This window comes from Vicugna pacos, chromosome 6, assembly GCF_048564905.1.
Source record: "Vicugna pacos chromosome 6, VicPac4, whole genome shotgun sequence".
Taxonomy (NCBI): domain Eukaryota; kingdom Metazoa; phylum Chordata; class Mammalia; order Artiodactyla; family Camelidae; genus Vicugna; species Vicugna pacos.
Window position 1 is genome coordinate 59,255,871 of NC_132992.1, and position 16,945 is coordinate 59,272,815.

The 16,945-nt window shown below is 38.3% G+C and overlaps 1 long non-coding RNA gene across 4 annotated transcripts in view; it reads left to right on the top strand.

The window, feature by feature from the left end:
• Positions 1-16,945, top strand: part of LOC140696944 (uncharacterized) — a 252,242-nt gene that overhangs the window by 97,186 nt on the left and 138,111 nt on the right. The window lies entirely within an intron of this gene.

Sequence of the window (16,945 nt, forward strand, 5' to 3'; positions counted from 1 at the left end):
TTTAAGTTTATTTTGTTTAAGTTTGTTTTCTATATCTGTGCATCTATTTCTGTTTTGTAAATAAGTTCCTTTGTATAATTTTTTTAGGTTCCACATATAAGTGATATCATATGATAACATCTTTTTGTAATTTTTTTTATGAAAAGAGAGAGCAGACCTCAGGTTCAGAGTCTTAAGAAGGCAACTATTTCCAGTGAGAATTTAATAGCATTACAATGTTTTCATCACTTTTATTTTATTTTTTACAATTTGTTTTTCTTTCTGGTAAATACTATAACTTTTAAAATTTCCTTAAAACTCTTTTATTGGGCTAGGAGTTGAGGTAAATTTTTTATATGGATTATTTGATTTAATTCTTACCAGAATTCAATGTGTTTGAAGCTATTTTAGACTATCTTTTACAAATGAAAAAACCCAACACTTAGGAAGCTTAGCTAACTTGCCCAAGGTCACACAAGTTGTGAAAGTCTGGAATTCACATTCAATTCTGTCTGAATCCAGAGCCTAAACTCTGGCCCACTACGCCATATGCATCTTAAACAACCTCTGCGCTCTTAATTGTCCTCACCAAGACCCTGACCCTCTGTAATAGGGAAGAAAATGCAGCTTCAAGCCTCATCTACTGATACCCTAGAGTTTCTGCTGTTGTTCTGTGGGTAGCAGAGATTTATGGAGGCCCCATTCCTCCTGGCCCCTTACTAGCTGTAGTAATGTCATGTACTTAAATTCAAGGCAATAACATTCTCATGGTGTCTTTTCCTTTTTTAGAAGTGGGAATAGGTTAAAATAAAACTATTTTTCCCTGCCAATGGTATGTTTTCATATAGAGAGATAAAAGGAGGGGAGAGATGAAAAATATTCATTCACTCTAAATTATGGTCACTCATGAGCAGCTGAATATACTGCAAGAAACCTTAGATTGTATGCCAGGGAGGAGGTCTGATTCTTTTCCCAGTGCAGCCTCAGTTCTTTGTAGGCAGATCTGAAAACCACGGAACACTTCTGTAGCTTCACAGACGTAAGCAATGGTTAAATTAAAACAATGATTTTCAAATAGTTTTTTAAAAAATCAATCATATGTTTCTTAATCTTATGTATAAGCATGAATAAGTGAAGCTGTTCTGGTTTTTAAATTAAGGAGGTGGGTAGTGCAGGAGTCTGGTCACTTAGGTTTAATTGCAGGCTCCCCCACCTCCTATTTGTGTGATTGTAGGCATGTTTTTTAATTGAAGCCTCAGTTTCCTCATCTATAAAATGGGATACTGTTAATATTCACCTGATAAAGTGGTTGCGAAGATAAACATAAAATGCTTCGACCAGCACCTGGTGCGTAGAATCATTTGTTTTACATTGTGATGTTACTTTTACTGGAAGCTGAGGGAAAGACACAAGTCATTGTTTCGGAGTCATATGGCTGAGTGATCTGTAAAGCCTCAGAATTCTATTTCTATGCTTTTATGCTAGATATTTCTAAAGTGTAACTCAAAAGGCCCAATTTAACAAGAATCATGAAACTAGCACATTCAGGAGTGTTTCGTGTCTGCGTGCTATCTTTGTGCTCTAGGTTCTAGGAAATGTCGTGGATGACTCTGTGCCTGTCACTGTTGGGCTGCTTTTTCAATGGGATCAGTCTCTGGGAGGCTGAAATCAAAATATTTTAGGAGGGACATCAAAGAAAATCAGTCTAGGCTTTGTTGATTGCCTCTATTTGTGGTAAAAATGCCTGACAACCAGAGAACTGCCCTTGCCCAGAGACCCTGCTCTCCTGATGTCATCCACCACGTTGTGTATTCTGTCTTGAAAACAATGGTGTCTACACCACAGAGCATATTGCTCAAGTGTTTAATTAGCTGAAGTCCCCTGAGTTCATCAGTATCTCTGGGTCCTTGACCCCTGACCTTTTTGGCTCCAGAAAGACTGCAGGTATTTGCTGTCAAGAAGCTGGTATTGAGTCTCCTCTTTGCCCCACTCCTGCCCCCTTTTCAGCAAACAATACATTCTAATATAAAATAGATGGGATGATATCTTATCAGGGAAACTGCCAAGACCCCAGAATCTCTGTCTCCTTGGAAAATTACTAAACCACATTTAATACTATAGAAATCAACCTCCTGAATCTCAGAATTAGCCTGCCCTTTTCATATTAAGCAGCACGGCTGATATGATCTATGCTAAGGGCAGAAGAGAAATGGGGACCTCTAGCCTACTGTCTTAAACACAGGCAAATCTGTTGGAGGAACTCATCACATTTTAAAATTCAGAAGGATGTGAAAATAAGCACAAATGAATAACTATGAATGGAGAGGACATACGCCTTTGGCACAAATTCTTCATTAGACGGGAATTAGAGTAGTTACTGAGAAGAATCAAGATGCTATATATGCCCTATCTCTGAAAGTTAATTATAATTTTAAAATAATTCAGTAGAGTGGCAAAGATTATAGGCTTCTGAGGCAGGCTGCTTGAGTTGGAATCTCAGCTGCACTATTAATCAGGTCTGTGATTCAGAACACGTTACTTCTCTCAGTGTGATTTCACTGGCACATCTGGGAGATGGAGTTCTAGTTATCTATTGCTTTGTTACGAAGCAACGACTGTTTTGTTAAATCTCACTATTTCTGTGAGCCAGAAATTTAGGCAGGACACTACTGGCACTTGATCTGCTCCATGTGGCACGGACTGGGTCATTTGGTGGCATTCAGCTGGCAGCTGCTCTGGTTTGGAGGGTCCAAGAAGACTCCCCTGAGAGTCTGGCACCTCCCTGGGGATGGCTGGAAGGCTGGGCTCAGCTGTGCCCCTTTCCCTCTCTGAATGGGCTTAGAGCCTCTCCAGGCGGTGTTCCCTGCAGGGTAGTGGCTTCCTACAGTGTTACAGTGGCGGCCTTGGGCTCTGATGGGAGTGTACCAGAGATGGGAAAGATCAGAGCTCACGCTTTGGGCCTGGAAACTGGCACCGCATCACTTCCCCCACAAACCACTGGCCAGAGCAGTCACAGAGCTTGTCTGGATGCAAGGGAGGGGACGGGAACATCCTCAGTGGAAAGAGCGTCGAAGAACTTGTGGCCCCTTTTATTCAACTGTGGATGGTGATTATAACAGTACTAATCTAATAAAGTAATTGTGAGGGATTAAGTGAGACCATACATATACACACATACATATAGTACTCAACAGCATCATCACAGACTAAATGCTCCATAAATGTTAGGTGCTATAACATCTGTCCATGTGGGCTAGTACTACATACACATGTGTGTATATATATAATATATAATTGTATTTATAAACTCTATAAAATATGTATTTGTGTACTATCTGACATATACACAGGCTGTAGATATGTTACATGTATCTATGTTTAGTTACATTTGTACAATTACCAAAATGGTGACTGATGTGAGCATTCACAATCCTTAGGCTATTTCTATATCAAGTTTCTTAGTATTTGTATGGTCAGTCATTTTCCTAACTGCAGGAAATAAAAGGATCCCTGCAGGAAAAGTTCTCTTATTTACTTGTTTTCCTTTAAATACAATTACACATAATGAAACACTAGAGCAACTGACCTGCTCCCATGTATTGATTCCTGAGTAGCTGGTGGCAGAGGCACCCAGCCCATTAGCCTTTGAGAGAAGAGCCAGAACATCACGCAGAATGTTTCACAGGGAACAGAGAACACTAGGAGAATTCTTTATTTTAGGAATTGTTTTACAGTTTTGTGCTTTTGAGTCCCAACTTTTAAGAAGACATAATGTAATCAATAATTGGAGCGTCAGCTTGCATGCTGAAAGACTGGGAAAAAGAACGCGGTGATTTTCTAAGAAGAAAGATTTCCAAACACAAAACAGGATCACATGTGAAAAGGCTCCTGTGAAAAATGTGCTGTGGTGTTATATGAAGGCCAAGGATCTAGAAAAGCAGTGGAAAACCCTGTACGTAGAATTATCACAGCCTGGAGTTATCAAAAGAAAAAAGTGTTAGGACAGAGAATGGGGACATTCAAAGAACCTTAAGAGGTTTCAGGAAGAATTACTGAGTGCAGCAGAGATGCTACTCAGCACAGTACATTACAAAGCTGTTAGGATAAAATTTCCATACATGAGATGGAGTTCTTGCCGACAGAGGGTATGAGAAGGAAGAAAATCAGATTTAGGCAACAGCTACACCAGGATAAAATTCTTTTTAAGGTTGACACTTGAAAACACCAGACTGAAAAGTAATCCCTAACAGTAAAGTAATTCTCCATTTTTCACACCCAACGCATCCAGGTGAGTTTTACTACACCATGATGACATGAAAGCCATTCAAAATGATTATCCTAGAAAAGGAAACCCAGAAAAGTTGTGGGTTACAGCTTATGGGCTTGTATGGTCCATGAACAGTCCATGGTCTATGTCCTGCAGGGCAGGAGGTCTGATCCTCCCATCCTGTCTGGCCTCCCTGAGGTCCTGCCTGATGGTGGGGACTTGTGCTCCTGTGCTTACCCCTGACGTTTATTGGATAGTAGAACTTCATTTCTACCAACTGTGTTCATGATCTGATTGTCTTTGTTCATTTTGTTTGTCAATTGGGTTGTCAGATTTTTCCTAATTGACTTGTATGAACTCTTTGTAAGTTAAGGAAATTGGCCCTTTTTATGTTCCTAGTTTGTTGTTATTTGACTTTATGATGTATTTGACCACATAAATATTTTAATTTCCTTTATAGTGTCTAGGCTTTATATATATTGCTTAGAAAGCATTTATTATTCTACTATTATAAATAAGTTGATCTGTGTTTTCTTCTATTCCTATCATAGGTTTATTATTTTTAAATCACTGATTAATCTCATTTTATGATTTCCATTAAAAAAATCTTTGATTAAGCTGGATTTACCTAGGGTGAAGACTGAAGAAGGCATTTATATTTTTCTAAATGGTTAACTCATTTTCCTGCTATAATTTACAGATTAATTCATTTTTCCCACTTTGATTTTAAACACTAAATTTTCATGTGAATTAGAGTGAGTCTGTTTCTGGATTCTCTATTCTATTCTTTGATCTTCTCATTTCCTCTTCAGCACCAAACTGTTTTTAATTATTGTAGTTCCATAATGCATTTTATTATCCGGTAGGGCTCATCCCCCTCATAGCTTCTCTATGTATAAACAAGATCAAGTCAGTGAATATAATGGAAGAAGAGATTCTACTTAACAGTATTAATAAAAAAAGAATTTTGGAACAAACAACAAGAAATGTACAGACCCATATAAAGGAAAAATTTTAAATTATGCTGAGAACATAAGAAGAAACTTAAAGACATGCCTTGATCTTGGATATAAGGGCTCCACATGAAGCTGCTCTTCCTCAATAAATCCATGTACAGTGCCAATTAAAACATTCACAGGATTTTGAGGAAAGCTTAACAAAATGATGCTGAAGCTCTAGAGGAGCAAACATTTTATGCCATAGTGAACTAAATCAGACAAAGGTGAATATTAAATGGTCTCACATAGGTGGAATCTAAAAAAAAACAACAAATGAACAAACAAAACAAAATGAAAACATTCTTATAGATACAGAGAACAGAGGGAAGGGAGTGGGAGGTGGACAAAATAAGTGAAGGAGATTACGAGGTATAAACCTCCAGTTATAAATAAGTCACAGGGATGTAATACACAGCATAGGGAATATAGTCAATATTGTAATAACTTTACATGGGAGCAGGTGGTTATAGACTTATGGTGAGCATTTCATAATGTATGTAAATCTCAGATCACTGTGTTGTATACCTGAAACTAGCAAAATACTGTACATCAACCATCCATGAATTTAAAAAAAATGGCCAGAAAACTCTTCACTTTTATAATCTTATTAATTTTTTAATTGTCCCAATTTAGATTTTTAAAGAGTTACAGAAGTGACTCATGTTTGTGGTAAAATGACTGCAAACATTACAGAGGCGTAATAATAACAACAAGCTCTGACAGTGATGTAGAGTTCTAGGTGCTGGGCCCTGTTCCGAGTGTTATTTAGATGAAATGTCCACGATCTCTATGACAGTCTTATTTTATCCCTATGATAGTCTTATTAGGCTAGTGTCCTCATTCTATTTTTATTTTATTTTATTTTATTTTATTTTATTTTATTTTTATTTTTATTGAAGTGTAGCTGATTTACAATCATATAATAGTTTCTAGTGTACAGCATAATAATTCAGTATTTTTACAGTTTATGCTTTATTTAAGCTATTCTAAGATAATGGCTGTGCTATGTAATATATCCTTGTTGCTTGTCTATTTTATACATAGTAATTTGTATCTTTTAATTCCATAACCCTAATGTGCCCCTCCCCAATTCACTCTCCCCACTGGTAACTACTTTTAACTACTAGATTGTTTTCTATAATTGTGTGGTTCTGTTTTGCTTTATATACTTGTTTGCATTATTTTTTAGATCCCACGTATAAGTAATATCATACAGTATTTGTTTTTATCTGACTTATTTCACTAAGCATAATATTCGTTCACGTTGCTGCAAAAGGCAGAATTTCATTCTTTTTTATGACAGTAATATTCCATTGTATATATCTGCTACATTTTCTTAATCCATTTGTCTGTTGATGGGCATTTGGGTTGCTTCCTTATCTTGGCTATTGTAAATAGTGATGCTATGAACATGGTGTGGATGTATCTTTTTGAATTACAGTTTTCCCTTTTTTTTGGATATATACCCAGGAGTGAAATTGCTGGGTCATACGGTAGTTCTATTTTTAGTTTTTTGAGGAAACTCCATACTGTTTTCCATAGTGGCTGCACAAATTTATATTCCTACCAACAGTGTAGGAGGGTTCCCTTTTCTCCACGCCCTCGCCAGCATTTATTATTTGTAGACATTTTGGTGATGGCCATTCAGTAAGATGTGAGGTAATGTCTCATTATGGTTTTGATTTGCATTTCTCCAATAATTACCAATGTTAAGCATCTTTTCATGTACCTGTTATCCATCTGTATGTCTCTAAAAAATGTCTGTTCAGATCTTCTGCCCATTGTTTGATTGTTTTGTTTTTTTTTTGATAGTAGGTTGTTACGAGCTGTTTATATATTTTGGATATTAGACCCTTGTTGGTCTCATCATTTGCAAATATTTCCTCCCATTCTGTAGGTTGTTTTTTCGTTTTGTTGATGATTTCCTTTGTTGTGCAAAAGCTTTTACATTTAATTAGGTCCCATTTGTTTATTTTTGCTTTTATTTCTTTTGCCTTAGGAGACATAGAAAATGTTGCTACAATTTAATGTCAAGGAGTGTTCTGCCTATGTTTTCTTCTGGAATTTTATGTTTTCAGGTCTTACATTTAGGTCTTTAATCCATTTTGAGTTTATCTTTGTAAATGGTGTTAGGAAGTGTTCTAATCTCATTGTTTTACATGTGGCTGTCCAGTTTTATCAGCACTGCTTGTTGAAGAGACTGCCTTTTCTTCATTGTATATTCTTAACTTCTTTGTTGTAGAGTAATAGGTGTGTGGGTTTATTTCTGGGCTCTATATTCTGTTCCATTGATCTGTGTTCTTTTTTTGTGCCAGTACCATGCTGTTTGGATTACTGAAATATAGTAGAAAGTCTGGGAGAGTGATACCTCCAGCTTTGTTCTTTTTTCTCAAGATTGCTTTGGCAATTAGGGATTATTTATTATCCATATGAATTTTAGAATTATTTGTTCTAGTTCTGTGAAAAATGTCATGGATGTTTTGATAGGAATTGCATTAAATTAAATGTAGATTAAATGTAGATTGCTTTATACGGACATTTAATAATATGAATTCTTCCAATCTAAGAGTGTGGGATATCTTTCTATTTCTTTGTATCATCTTCAATTTCGTTCATCAGTATTTTCTAGTTTTCAGAGTATAGGTCTTTCACTTCCTTGGTTAAGTTTATTTCTAGGTATTTTATTCTTTTTGATGTGATTTTAAATGGGATTTTTTAAAACTTTCTGATAGTTCATTATTCATATATGGAAACAGAACAGATTTCTGTGTATTAATCTTGTATCTTGCAACTTTGCTGAATCCATTTATTAGTCCTGATAGTTTTGGGGTGAAGACTTTAGAATTTTCTATATAATGTATCATGAAGTCTGCAAGCAATAACAGTTTTACCTCTCTTCTTCCAATTTGAATGCCTTTTATTTCTTTTTCTCATCTGATTGCTGTGGCTAGGGCTTCCAATACTATGTTGTTAAATACAAGTGGCGAGAGTGGGCATCCTTGTCTTTTTCCTGAATTTAGAAGAAAGGATTTCTGCTTTTCACTGTTGAGTGAAAATGATGTTAACTGTGGGTTTGTCATAAATGGTCTTTATTATGTTGACATATGTTCCCTCTATACCAACTCTGATGAGAGTTTTTTTTTGTAACCAAAGTACAGTCAGCTACAATGTGTCAATTTCTGGTGTAGAGCACAGTGTCCCAGTCATGCATATACATACATATATTCATTTTCATGTTCTTTTTCATTAAAGGTTATTATAAGATATTGAATATACTTCCCTCTGCTATATAGAAAAAATTTGTTCTTTTTAATCTATTTTATATAAATGTTAGTGGCTAACATTTACAAATCTCAAATTTATTCTTTCCCACCCTCTTTCCTCTGGTAACTGTAAGATTATTTAACTATATTTCACATCTTTTCTGTTTTGTAGATGAGTTCATTAGTGTCTTCTTTTTTTCTTTTTTTAAGATTCCACATACGAGTGGTATTACATGATATTTTTATTTCTCTTTCTGGCTTACTTCACTTAGAATGATGATCTCTGGGTCCATCTGTGTTGCTGCAAAAGGCATTATTTTTATTATTGTTTAAGGCTGAGTAGTATTGCATTGCAGAAATATACCACAATTTCTTTATCCAGTCATTTGTTAATGGACATTTAGGTGGTTTCCATGTCTTGGCTATTGTATATAGTGCTGCTATGAACATTGGGGTGCATGTATCTTTTTGAATTAGAGTTCCCTCCAGATACATGCCCAGGAGTGGGACTGCTGGATCACATGGTAAGTCTATTTTTAGTTTTTTGAGGACTCTCCATACCATTTTCCATAATGGCTCTACGAAGCTACATTCTCACCAGCAGTGTAGGAAGGGTCCCTTTTCTCCACACCCTCTCCAGCATTTATCGTTTGTGGACTTTCGATTGATGGCCATTCTGACTGTGTGAGGTGAGACCTCATTGTAGTTTTGATTTGCATTTCTCTGATAATTAGTGATATTGATCATTGTTTCATGTGCCTCTTGGCCATTTGTATGTCTTCATTGGAGAATTGAGACTTACACATGGAGAACTAGAAAACATTGATTAAGGAAATTAAAGATGTCTTAAAGAAATGGCAAGATATCCCATGCTCTTGGATTGGAAGAATCAGTATTGTTAAAATGGCCATACTGCCCAAGGCAATCTGCAGATTTAATGCAATCCTTATCAAATTACCCATGACATTTTCCACAGAATTACAACAAATAATCCTAAAATGTATAGTGAATCACAAAAGACCCAGAATTGTCAAAGCAATACTGAAGAAAAAGAATAAAGTTGGAGGAATAACTCTTGAAGACTTCAGACAATACCACAGAACTACAGTAATCAAAAAAGCATGATATTGTCATAAAAACAGACATATGGGTCAATGGAACAGAAATAAATCCACAGACCTATGGTCAGTAAATCTTCAACACAAGAGGCAAGAATATACAACAAGGAAAAGACATGGCCTCTCCACCAAGTTGTGTTGGGAAAACTGGATAGCAGCATGTAAATTTTCACTGTATACATCCATTCTTTTCCCCAGTTCAGTTAACATTTTTATCACCAATGCTTTGAGTTCTTTATCTGGTAAATTTTTATTTTGTTTTATTGTTTATTTTTTCAGGATTTTTCTCTTGCTCTTTCAGTCGAGAATAGTTTCTTTGCCTTTTCATTTTTCTTAACTTTTTCTGCTTCTGTGAATTTAGGTGAAACAGTTACCTATCACAGTCTTGAAGGGATGCTCTTATGTGGGCATATCTCTGTATAGACTGCATGTGCCCATTGTCATTGGTAGGAGAGCTGGATTTGACGTGGACACAAGTCCCATCTTTCCTCAGGGTGTGCGGGCAGCTTTTGCTTTGGTAGAGTATGGAGCTGGAGATGGAGAGGCTAGAGCTGGCACCAGGTGTGAGGTAGGACCTCTCCTCTGCTCAGTGGTTGTCTCTGCCCTATCAGGAGTGGGGTATGATCCCAGGTTGCTGGAGAGCAAGCCCTGAGGGTTGGGCCTGAACTGACTCTGTTCCCTTTAAGTGTGTGTTTTTCCCACTCCCCACAGCACTGGGACACTTGCTCCAGAAGAGGCTAGTACTGAAGCATTTGGGGCCTCTATGGGCTCTCAGCTTGTGTCGGCTGCAGACAGAGGTCTGATGTGTTGCTTGTGCAGATGCCCAGAGCTCCACTCAGACACAGCCTCAAGTGCAGGTCCCCTTTGTCCCTCAGAGCCGATCACTGCCCTCAGCCTCTGTTGCCTGCCTTGTGGAATTGCTCCTCAGGGCAGATGGGACCTGTGTGACCTCTTGGTGTGTATTGGGGGTAAGCTGTGGTGTAGTGGCTGCCATCAGAGATCTGGGCTGTTTCTGAGCTGCTGGTTGAGTAATCACTAACAGTGACGGCTGTCGCCCCAGCCAGGCTCTGCCCCAGGACCAGGTCACCTTTGTGTCCCATGGTCAAGTCTTTTCCTGAGTCTTGGCCACCCCAGATCCAGTGCCGTGCTGTGATGTGCAGTGTGAGTAGGTCTGAGCGTTTGCTTGGCTCGGGCTGGGGCAGCTTGAAGTGGTCACAGGAAACCTGGCAGCCATAGAGTAGACCTCAGGGGCAAGCCTACATGTCTGTGCTCCTCACAAGCAGAGTCCAGGCTTCCCACAGCCCTTCTGTCAGTCCCAGCAGTCCTCCAACCAGCCAGGGAGACTCTCCCCTGCATAGGACCCCAGGACTGGATTGTCCAATCTGTGGCTTGAACTGCTCACTCCCCCGGGCAGTTGTCACTCATGTAATCTCCCTTTAAGACTCCAAGGAAGCTCCTTCTGCCAGTTTCCAGTGAGGTTTGTTCCACATGTAGATATATTTTTGAGATGGTGGGAGGAGGTGAGTTCCATGTCCTCTTACTCTGCCATGTTGATCCGAATCCCTAGCATATTCGTTATGCAGATGAGTAAACTGGTCATAGAGGGATCACATAACTTGCCCAAGGTTACCTGATTGCTAGACCTGCAGACCCTATGTTTTAAAGCACTATACCACTTTGCCTTCCTCTGGGCAAATAATGAAAAAGGAAAAGTTTTCTAATACTCTTTGTTGTATACCTGGTTCACTTATGTACATATAATCATATAAAATATTCTCATAAAGTAGGGTAATTTAATATGTACAATGTCCTGCACTGTATCACTAAACATCATATAAAGGGTTTCTTCATATAAGCACATATAGAGAACCATTACATTCTTTTTAGCAGTTGCTCAGGATATTGATGTACCGTAATTTATTTAACTATCCTTTATTTATGGTCATTTAGGATATGACCTCAAATTGTTCATATGTTTCCTGTTTCTTCCATTAGCTGTTAGTTCTCATTATTTCATTGTGGACCTCATTTCAGTATTTCTCTCATATTTCACTGAAGACAGGATCCCAGACATTCTCAGTTGTCTTCTAAGAACCCGGCAATGAGTCTGCTAGACCCAGGAGTCCTTTCCCTTCAAAAACAATTCAACAGGACAGCTCACTTTTTGAGCTGTATTTGTTGGATAAGTTGTCTGAGGGCTGTCCTTTCTTTTATGGATTCTGAAACATTAGTCTACAACTCTATGTGCCTTTTTGTTTTGCAGTTGAAATAGTTCCTCAAAGACATGCTGTGCTCTAGCTGCAGTTTCTCTTCCAGTGCTGTTTGCTGGTTTTTATCTTCCCAGACTCTTCCTGATGAGCCAGGCGTTACATTGAAATTTATACTCATCATCTCAGTTTATTCCTCATAACAGCTCCGGCTGGAGAAGGTGGCAACAAGCATAAACATTTCCCGTTTCTCCAGTTTCACACATAAAAAGAAACTGAGGCACAGAGCAATTAAGAAAGTTCCCTAAAAAAAGGAAAGAAAAACAATCTGGCTTAAGCTGTGGGGTTGGGATCGAACCCCCGGTGTCAGCCTCTTACCTTCCATCCTGTATTGCCTCTCTTTTAAGCCAGCAGCTCTTTCTCTGCTTTTTGAACACTGAAATGTTCATGAGAAGAAATTTCACCTTTTCTTGATCTCCTTTCCTTCTCTCGTTACCTTAATTTTGTCTCAAACATTTCTCATTTGTTCATTTATTTGTTTTTGACTTCAGTTTCCATCCCTTCTCCCTCTCTCTATGCCTTCCATTAGCCATTACCACAGCTGGGAGCATTTACTTTTTTAGAAAGACTTTGGCTCTCTTCCTTCCTTTGAGTTTTCTTTGTATAGTTTTTAAAACATGTCCTACCATTCTCTTCTCCTTTCCAAAGCCAGAAGGCCTTTCATCGACTTGACCATTACTCTTACATATTTATTTCTTCTTGTTTGAAGAAAATTTGATCTCCTGCCATCTACCTCTGTAAAATATTCCTCATTTTGATACATTATTTTCAGTTACTTCTTTATCATTAATTAAGTAGCTCTGTTCCTTTCCCAGTGCTTAAGCTTTCCTGGCCCCAAGACCTGTTGCGGAGACTGTTAGCGTGTATACTAAATAAGCAAACTTTAAGTTATTTATTTTTATTGAGGGATTCTAACAGTTTGGATTTTTTAGTCACTTTGATTTACTTCCAATACCATCACCTTTTCCAAAGTCTCGTTTGAAATTCCTTCTTGCTGCTGCTGCTGCTTTTAGTGTTACATGTAGGAAAAGAGTCGGTACTCTTTCTCTTTTCCCCTTCCCAGTTCATCCTCATGACCATGCATAGTCTCACACAAATCTTATCTTTTAAGCTTCAGATTGTATATTTGAAAAGAGACAAAAGAGAGAGAGAAACCTATCATCCAGTCTCATTCTATACTGACTAGATGAATAGAGCTCTTTTTAGGCCAGTCATTTACAGTACATTTTCTTATTTATATTTAGCCCTGCTTTCTTATCCTAACATTTATGTGATTGGAAGGCTGTGTGATATACTGGAAAAGATCAAAGCTTTGGAGCAAGACAGAAATGGTTTTGACCGGCTCTGCCATTTGCTATCCTGTGTGACCCTTAACAAAATACTGAATGTCTTCCAGTCTGTTTTTTTCATCTTAGTGGTAAGAAAATTCACCCTGTGGTCTTTGTAAGGATGAGAGGAAATGAAGTAAAAATGCACAGCACAGTGCATGGACATGGCAGATGCTCTGTAAATGTGAGCTGCTGTTGTTAGTGCTGTCATGATTATTCTTTATTAATGGCCTTCTGGATTTACATTTTGTAATCTGGATTTAATTTGTTCCTTTAGGTTGTTGTTTGCATTTTCTTTGTATTTTTTCCTCCCTCTCTTTGATTCTTTGCATCTTGCCTTTCACCTATCAGGTTTTATTTTACTTAAAAAAAAACCCTCACTGTATTGAGGTATGACTAGCATACAAAAAGCTGTACATATTCAATATATACAACTTGATGAGTTTGAAGATAAGTATACACTCATGAAACCAATGCCACAATCAATGCTATATCCATCTCCTTCAGAAGTCTCCTCTCACCCATTTAATGTATTATTATTATTATTATTATTATTATTATTATTATTATTATTATTCTGTGATAAGAACACTTAACATAAGATCTATACTCTTAGAAAAGTTTTATATTTTACTTGTTTCCTTCCATCTGCTATGATCATGTAATTTTTTTCTACATTTGTCCTTCCATTACTTTTTCTGGCTGCTTTCTTTCTTTCTCCATTTTCTTTTCACTATATGGGATTGGCAGTAATGTACTCCTAATAAAATAATAATCAGATAAAAAGAAGTTTACTGAGATGTTCAAACAGTTGAGTGAACAAAGACCACAAACACCTGCTTTGGAGAGCAACCAAAATTGTGCACGGTGATGATCTGAAAGAAAGTGAAGGAAAGCATGATTCTAAGAGATGAATGAGAGAACACTTAAGTGGTGTTGTTCACTGTTTGGAAAAACCCCATGAGTAGGAGATGGTGACTGGTCAGGTCAGCTGAAGAGAATGTTCCGTCTGTGGTCCATGGAATACAAAACAGAAGAAGTAAACCAGGAGGTATTTATTCCTGAACCCTACTTCAGATCTGCTAGTCAGACTGGACAGGTTCTGCTGTGGTAACAAATAACAAATTTTGGGGATTAATACCACAAAAGTTCACATTTTGCTGCCCGAAACTCGGAGGCATGTCTGACAACTCTCCAGAACAGCCTGCCTCCTTTCCATGACTCCTTGGTCCAGGTTGCTTTGATCTTAGGGCTCCTCCACTTCAAATAAGGACTCTGCATTTGTGGCAGCAGGGGAAGAGGAAATGGAGAAATACATGGGTTTCTCATTCGCTTGCCTTAATGAGTGGCCCATGTCACTTCTGATTACGTTTCATTGTCTAGAACCTTGTGTCTAGCCCTGCCCAACTCCAAAGGAGCTGGTAAGTGAAGTCTCCCTTATGCCAGGAAGGAAGGAAGGAAGAATTGGATGTGTGGGCAAGCACCAGGAATGTCAGCCCCAACTGAGTTTGAGCCTTAATGTGTGTGAGAATTTGGTGGGAGGAAATCTACATTTAAATAAACCCTCCAAGAAAAGGAAACCTTTGTGCACTCTTATTGGGAATATAAATTGGTGCAGCCACAATGGAATATAATACGGAAGTTCCTCAAAAGTTTAAAAACTACCGTAGATTCAGAACTACCGTATGATCCAGCAATCCCACTTCTGGGCATACAACTGACTGAAATGAAATCAGGATTCGAAGAGATATCTGCCCTTCCATGACCATGGCAGCAGCATTCACAACAGCCAAGATATGGAAACACGCTGATATCCTGATTTATTTTTATAGATCACTTTAAAACTCACAGCAAGAAGCAAGATATCTTAGTCTCTTAGGACTGTGATAACAAAGTGCCACAAACTGGGTGACTTTAAACAACAGACATTAATTCTCTCATAGTTCTGGAGCCTAGAAGTCTGAAATCAAGGAGTCGGCAGGGCCGTAATCCCTCTGAAGGCTCAAGAGAAGGATCCTTCCTTGCCTTTCCCTGGCTTCCGTTGGTTGCTGACAAGCCTTGGTGTTCCTCAGCTGGCAGATACATCACTCTGATTTCTGCCTCCATCCGCGCATGGCGGTCCCCCTCTGTGTGTGTGCGTATCTGTGTTCCCTTTTTATAAGGACGCTACTGATCAGATTTAGGGCCGATCTTAATCTTAACTTCATTTTAACTTGATTACATCTGCAGAAACCCTATTTCCAAGAAAAGGTCAGATTCACAGGTACCTGGGTTAGGTATTTTTGGAGAGACACAATTCAACCCACAACACAAGGTTTAAGAAATAGGATTGATTAACACACTTAGATAAGATGTGAGGGTGGTGGGGAGACCACACTACAGATTCCCAAACTGTGTCATGGTCATATGACTATCCACCTCTCTGCCACATTAGCCTTCTCCACTAATGATGGGGTTATGAGGACCAGAGCTGAGGTTTGAATAGGGCGGTCCAGTCAGACAGAAGATGTCCAGGTTCAATGGCAAGCGCCTGTTTTATTGGAGAGACACAACTGTAGCTTGCCCCTTAGCCTACTGATCAGCTATGGGGAGAGGACACAAGGGGCCAGAATTGATGTCACCGGTGGGTAATCTAATTAGACGTCATGGACATTGAGAGTCTCATATATCTCATGTTTTAGTGTATCATGAATATTAATGTTAACTTGATCCTTCCATCCTTTTTCATCTCTCTTTCTCATCTTCCATTCTTTTATCTTCCATCCTATTTCCTCTTTTCTCTTTAGAAAATATAAGTAAAGCATATTGTATACTCATTATGCTCAACTTACATTTTTTCTATCTAAAAACCTCATCCAGGTTACTAATACAAACATGGATACAGTTGACTCATGAACAACATGAATTTGAACTGCGTGGGTCTACTTATCCATGGATTTTTTTTTTTCAGTAGCAAGTACTACAGTATTACATGATCCCTGGTTGAATCCTTAGATGCAGAACCACAGATATGGAGAAACAGAACATATGGAGAGCTGACTGTGAGTCATAGCCAGATTTTTGACCTTGTGGAGGGTCGGAGTCCCAAACCCTTGTGTGATTCTAGGGTCGGCTCTATATGAGTAATAGATCTTATGTCTCATTCTTCCTGTTTGTCTTCTTGTCTTCTACAGCACTGTATATTCTCAAGCAATGCATTAAACACACATTACAAGCATTTAAGTAAGAGAAAACCTTTACTGAGTTCTTAATATGTGCCATCAGCACATTATAGGCATTAACTAAACTGATCTTCACAACCTTATAAGGACATAGTTATTAATGGAGTAAATTATAAATTGCTTCATAATAAACCAAGATGATTTTGGTATGTGGAGGTGGGGTGCTGTATATTGCAAACTTAATACACATGGGATTGGTTTGAGACCAGGCGGAGAGTAGACAGTGGCTGGGCCTCTGGGGAAGTGTTAGCAGGAGCCTGTAGGGCCTTGGAGGAAGCTGCTGGTGGGAGCAGAAAATGTTCTTTGAAGCTGAGAAAAAGGGGATTCCTTGTTACGTAGTGGTAGAAGGTTTTACAGCATTGTTGCCTGAGTGGTGTGGAAACAGGACATGTACCTAATGAAGGTTCTAGCTAAGGAGACTTTCAGGAAGAATATTAAAGTGCTGCCTGGTTTCTTCTCACTGTCTGTGCTAAACAGGAGGAGGAGATAGAGGAGCTAAAGAAT